Source organism: Camelus bactrianus, chromosome 1 (genome assembly GCF_048773025.1).
Source record: "Camelus bactrianus isolate YW-2024 breed Bactrian camel chromosome 1, ASM4877302v1, whole genome shotgun sequence".
Taxonomy (NCBI): domain Eukaryota; kingdom Metazoa; phylum Chordata; class Mammalia; order Artiodactyla; family Camelidae; genus Camelus; species Camelus bactrianus.
The window spans coordinates 12,737,196-12,744,197 of NC_133539.1; positions in this window are offsets into that span (position 1 = coordinate 12,737,196).

A 7,002-nucleotide genomic window follows, 5' to 3' on the forward strand; every position below is an offset into this window, starting at 1 on the left:
GCCCATTATTAAAAGCAAACAAAACATAGGCAGCAACCAAATGACCTAAAATTAGTTCTTTAGTGTAACTTTTTTATCTTCTGAGTTCCTCCTACGTGTCTGGATAGGACCTTAGATTTTTGCTGTCACAGAAGTTGATCTGAATTGATTTGTTAGGTTTTAATGGTTGTCCAAAATATAGCATCCCCATTCCTCTGCAACTTCTGAACCAATAGAAAAATTAGATAAAAAGGTCAGCAAATGAGAGTAAACTGCCACTTTTACTACTAAAATAATCACTTGCAGAGAAGGGGCTTCTATCTGAAGGCAAGTGGCAATCCTGATATTAACCCCAGAATTAAACCATGATGGGACCAGTGGTTTCATCATACTTAGGAGAGGAGCAGGGCAGAACTGAAGTTTTCTGACAAGAAGGAGAGAAGGTACTGAATAAGACATGCTCAATTCCTATCCAAACACACCAATCAGATTGAAAAAAACAAAAACAAAAACAAAAACAAAAAACTCCCTTTACCTGCCTGATGGGCAGATGGAAGCCCAGAGTGTTACCTTAATGGAACCCTTGCAAGGTGGAAGTAAGCACCAAGAGCTGTATGAAAGTTATTTCCCACATCCCCTTACCTGATCAAACAGGCAGTGCCACAGAGACATTTTCCATATCTGAGTGAGTTGAGTGGATTCATTGCCATCAGATCTTCAGTGCCCAGGTTAGTGTTTGGCAATCAGTACTACTTTAATAAACATTTTGTTGAGTGAGTTGGGGGGATTAATTTTAGTTGGACGGAAATCTGTAAATAGAAAACAAATTCCGATTGTGGTCTGATAGTAACTAGCAGTGTTAGTTTTGACAAGTCATTTGGCATCTCTAGACCTGAAACACTCATCTGGCATATGGAGTTATCAGCCTAAATCTAAATGAATTCTGCCATCCATTCCAGTTCCACAATTCCACTTGTTTTCTCTGTCGTTAATGCTGTGGATGACGTATGGCTGATTTTGTAATCATGGAACTCGTAGCATAAACAAGTGTTAAACACCTTCAAGGGATAGCCGGGAACGTGGGCCGATTCTACAGATAGGGTTGACCTTCATTCTCCATTCTCTTAGTGTTTTGTTCTCTGTGAAGATTGTACTAAGGGTTAGAAAACAGTACAATTATCCTAGAACCTGCCTTCCAGATGCCTTCTTTGTGCTTGAGTAAAGTATTGGAAGCCCAGGGCAGTGTCTTGGTACAGCTTTATGGTAATTAACATGGGATCCTATAAGTAAGTGTGATTACCAAGGGAAGTTACTAAAGGAGGCAGTTTGGATTGGCAAAAATAGCACAAAAAAGAGAGACAGAACATCTGAGCTTCCCTCAAATCTTATAATCAACTCTGTGGGAATTGGTGGAAGTCATATAAACTCTCAGATACTCAGGTTTCTCATTAATAAAATAAAAGCCTAGAGTACATCTCTATATTCTCTTTCAAGTCCAACATTCAACAATTCAGGCTAATACTCTGAAGAATTCAATGTATTTGTCTAGCTGAAGATTTGCCAGTAGATATACAAATTTTAAATCTTGAGATTTTTTTTTTCTTAATCAGATAGACAAAAATAAAGACTAAAAGTACCACTCGCTGTTAGGCTCTGCTGGGAGTTAAATTTATAGAAAGTGATTTTAAGGGCAATTTGACGTTAGCTGTTAAAATTTAGAAAATGTGGATCGTTTGGATCAGCGCTCCCACACATTGGTGCAGTGCAGGGCAGTGGTTACAGCACAGCCCCTGGAACGGAACTGGCTGGGCTGAGACTGTAGTCCTTCCACGATGTGGCCATGGATAGTTTATTTAGTCTCTTTGTGGTCAATGTCTTTATGGAACAATGAAGATTACAATAATGTTCACTTCATTGAGTGGTTAAAAAGACTTAATGAGTCAATACACGTGTCTTAAAGAGTAGACATGAAGTAGCTTACTATTATTGTTTTTTTTTTTTTAGTTTGTCTTTTTTTTTTTTTTTTAGTTTGTCTGTTTTTTTGGAGGGAGGTAATTAGCTTTATTTATTGATTTTTTTAATGGGGGCACTAGGGACCGAACCCAGAAACTCGTGCATGCTAAGTATGCACTCTACCACTGAGCTATACCCTTCCCCAGCTACTATTATTTTTACTATTATTATTGTTATTATTACCACTGATGAATATGTGAACATACTCACAGAATACATTTTAAGGATCTTCATTCAACAATGCCTTTAAGGTAAATGATGTCAGCAGATGCATCATTAATAGTGGAATTAAGATAGCAAGATGAGAGAAGATGGATAAGTAGGATGTGACGATAACTCTCTCAAAGCCATCAATGGGGATATAACTGAGAAAAGAAAGAGATGGGGATGCCACTGAGCAAGTTATGCAGAAACTCTGAGAAACATCAGGGGAATAAGAAAATGGTTCTGTCCATGTGTAGGAAAATGACAACTTAGAGCAGAATTTTTGGTGCCAAAAATAGAGAGAGAGAAAGGTCATGGGATATTGATTTACGTGCGCACTGTTCTCATTTCTAAATGTCCTGGAAGGATCATTACCCGCCCCATGACAGAAAATATCCAGCAATACTAGCCCAGTACATTCACAGAAATCAGGATGGAAGGATGATAAATCAACCTCTACTAGGGAAGGTTTTGCAAAGACCAATGATAATAATACACCATGAACTAGGAAAGATAATTTTCCAACCTTTTGATCCATAGAAGAATAAACAGATAAACTAATTAATTTATAGTACATCTATAATATAAAGTAACAGACTTCCATATTGAGAATGTGTGCGGTCCATGCATATTGACAAGGAATGATCTTCAGGAGATATTATTAATTTTTGAAAAAGTAATAGAATAGTGTAGACAATAAACATTATATGTGAAAAAGGAGTTGGAGGAGAAAAATTCAAATATTTATGATTTTTAAAATATTCATAAATATATGAAAATACATAGGAAGAAGTCCTGGAAGGACACACAGCAAACTGGAATGGTGTTTACCTCTGGAAAACGAGGTATTTGAGAAGAAGTAAGTGCAGTGAGAGGTGGGAAGGAAGAGATATTACTTTATTTGTCACTATCAATGTCTGTGAATTTATTTCAATGCAAATATCTTCTTGAAATATTTATATAATAAAGACATTTTAAGGAATAATTTTAACTAAAAGTCCCACCTATCTATGAAATTGTGCTTACATTAATCTGTTAATTCTCCTTTTAGACTTTGAGTTGATGAGGGAGTTAATTTCATTAAGAATATCCCTTGCTCCACTGCAAGTTTCCACTGATTGTGCAAATAGGTCACATTCTGTGGAAGGCCCCAGGGACATGATCTCTTTTCCCCCCAAAAAACTGTCTCTTAAATTTTCACATTGTAAGTAGGAATTCTAGCACCATTATTATAAAGCATTAAATAAAACCTGAAATATGTGGTAAAGCATGTTAATCAGTCCTAAATCTATCTAGAACTGTCATGATGGTAATCTTTCTGGAGAGAGAAGTATCATCCAAAATTTAATTCATGCAGCCACTCAAACTTCCATCCTTCCATCTTTCCCAAGGCCCTACAGTAAGCTTAGCAGATAGAATATTAAACATCCTGTCCTAAAGTGGACAATGCCTTCATTGACATATCTGGTCCAATATTTAACATCTCAAAGTCCTTCCTTATATCCTGACTACCCTGGATCTTCATTGGCTGAGATCTCTGGGGTCATTTAATTACTAGTAATACTTTTAATTACTATGAATACTTCTCCCCTTCTGCCTATGTTCAATATCTAAGGCAGAGTGTCCAAAACAGAGCCAGTAGACTATTAATTTATTTAAGAAATTAAAATATCTGGGCCAACGCTAATTTAATACCAAGTTTAAAAGGGCTTGGTTACCTATTTCTAGTGAGAAGGACAACTTAGTTACAAAAATCCATTTATTTATTCTGTGTGTTGATTTACTGATATGACACTTTGGCAGTCAATTATTCAAAAAAATTTTCCTAGCAAACGACAAGAAGGGGACTGATCAGTCTTTTCCTTGTTAAATTATTCATCTTTTAAAGAGACGACAGACCCTCAATTTTGCTCTGCCAAAGTTAATAGGGTAGAATCATCTCTTAAAACTCAATAAATTTTTCCAAATTTTAAATACCTGTAAGTCATTCATGATTGTATCTTATTAAGCATAACTGCAAAGGAATGATTAGAAGATGCCAGAAGTAGGTGGGCATTAGAGGCAGAGGAGCAAAATGAGGAGGCTTACTCTATGTGACAAATAACGCTCAGATTAAACCTATGACTGCAAAACATTGAAAATTACTCATTGTTTGCTTGTTCATTTATTTGTTTTCTTCTGTGTTTCCAGAATTCAGAAAAAAAAAAGTTATTTGTTTTAAACAACTGTTCCTAGAAAATGCAAAGTCTTACTTTCATCTGTGCCTGGCTCTTTGTTTCTTCAATGAATACACACACACATACACACATATACACGCACACACGTATATGTGATATATCATATGACCATGTATTTGTTTGTATATATCGTATCAGGCACAGTAGTATGTGAGGTGAACAAGATAAAATTATATTATACCTGATAATATATTTTATGTCTCTCCCTACAACACCCAGCTGGGTGGATAATAAGAAAACGGTATTATGGTCATCGTCTTAATTCAGTATAGACATTAAAATAAGATAGATAAAACTCAAACTTTTGTGATGTGAAGCCCTCCAAAATGCTAACTTTCCCTCAAATATTTTATCAGACAGAGAAGCAGTCCTTTTTAAACACACACACACACACACACACACACACAAAAGGAAAAAAAAATGGGGGGAGTTAATAATCCATGCATCATATATCTGCTAAGGCTCCTCTTTGTCTACGAGTCTACAGAGGCTAACAGGACTATTTGGACGTGATCTTGGCTTTCCAGGAGCAGCCTGAGCCAACTGATATACGTGTTTTATTCTTCTATGCAAAGCATAGAAAACTGCTTATTTGCAAGGAGGGTTATGAACCTTTCAGGAATCCTTTGCTCTGCTTCATGGTCCATTCCTAAGAATCTTGTAGAAGGCACTGCCTTTTCCCTAAGTATCACTGTCAGAAAGTCCTTGAGCATTTTTGTGGCTTGTCTAGAACTTGGATTAAAATAGAAAATAAGTTAGAAATCATGAAAATGTACCTTCCATTGTCACATCTCTCCTATCTATGTGTTTGTGGAGATTTTTCAGAATGATTTTTCCTTTCTACTCATCCTCACTGTAAGTTCTTTCAATCTTTTAAATGCCATCTGTTGGACATGCCTGTCCAAAGACAATCAGAATAAATTCTTTACTTCTATATGCTCTCTTGTCAAAAAGACCATGGGTGGTTATGGAGGCACTGAGATGCGAAACATGTAAGTCACGATATCGGTGCTGATGTTGACATGAGAGTTTCAGCATGTTCCCTAACCACTCTAAGCTTTAGGTTTGTTTTGTTGTTGTTTTGTTTTACTTTGCTTTTAATTTTTAATGTAAAATGTGGCTAATAATACCTACCTGGAAGAGTCCTTGTAAGAATTAGAAATTGAATGCCCAAGGCAGATCAGGCATTTAAATAGCAATAGTAACTCTTGCCTGGGTTTTTATCTGCACCTAGGTCTTTCTGCCTTGCATTTTAGCTCTTTGCACACCGCTTCCCCCCACCCCCCATCACTACTAAAACACTCTTGATATTAGGGATTATTTTTCATTTGTTTAATCCTCATAGTAATTAATATCCATTTTTTGCACTTTTAAACATACTTGTTGATGAGTTGTGACAGATGTCATCAAGTTTCCTCTTTAACTAGAAAGACTAAGTAACAAAGCCAAACATAAGAATAAGAAAACTTCATTGCAGATTGAATTTTCAAATGTTTTATTGAATTCATGCTATCTTTTTGATAGCACATCTAAAAGTATTGTCAGGATATATAACTAAATCATATAGGGGCCAGATATACATACTCTGAGTCAGAATTTGAAAGATCTAGACATTTGCATAAATTAATCCAATAAAAATAAAGATTGATATGCACTATGGTAAAGCAACTTACTGATGAAGTACTGCAGTGGAAAAGAGAAAAATGCTAATCCAATTAAAAAACAGAGGTAACTAAATATTTAAAAAAAAAAAAGAAAAGAAATACTTAGTAAATTTCTGCTCACACCAAACACTAGAACCACCATAAGTTAAGTACTGCATTCCAAAACATATTTTATTTAATATCTAATTCCACAGTGTAATCCTATGAGGTAGGTACCATGATCTCAATTTTATACATGAGGAAATTGAAATTAATTGCTTAATATCATATTCAGTGGCTGCATGATGAAGTCTTACAGACCAAGGATAGAATGAAAACTTAGAGAAAAGGGCCCTAAGAAGGCTTGGGGTCTACTTGTTCTCTGGGCTATTGAGGTCAGGCCGGTCCAGGTTAGAGGAGGTCTCATAGCATCTGCAGCGTTAGCCAGGTCTCTAGGCCATGAAGGGTCTAAATATGGGTTTGGGTCTTAATTAATATTATTAAAAATTTGTATTGCCGTTATATATTCCTCAGTCATAAAGAGTAGTTGAAGACTTAGTGGTTTAGGATATGGGAACTTTCTCCATTGGGTTCTGCTGGAGATACTACTAATGTTTAGAGATAAGATCAGGGCAAGATACCAAAGCAATTGGAAGACCAGTATTCATTCAGCCACGACAGTTGTCATTGATAAGGAATACTGAAAAATGGAATAGCCTCAGTTGCTTAAAAAAGTTAACATAGTGTTCCCAAGTCCACAAGACAACCAGGAATATCAGTGTTCCTCCAACCTCTTCCCTGTGGTTTCTTTAAGAGTACTTTTGAATACTATCTGTAAATGAAATAAATTTGTCACATACTTGTATATCTCTTTCCAAAAATCTCAGTTCTGTGTGAGCTTTTTATGTTAGAAGTCTGCCATCAAT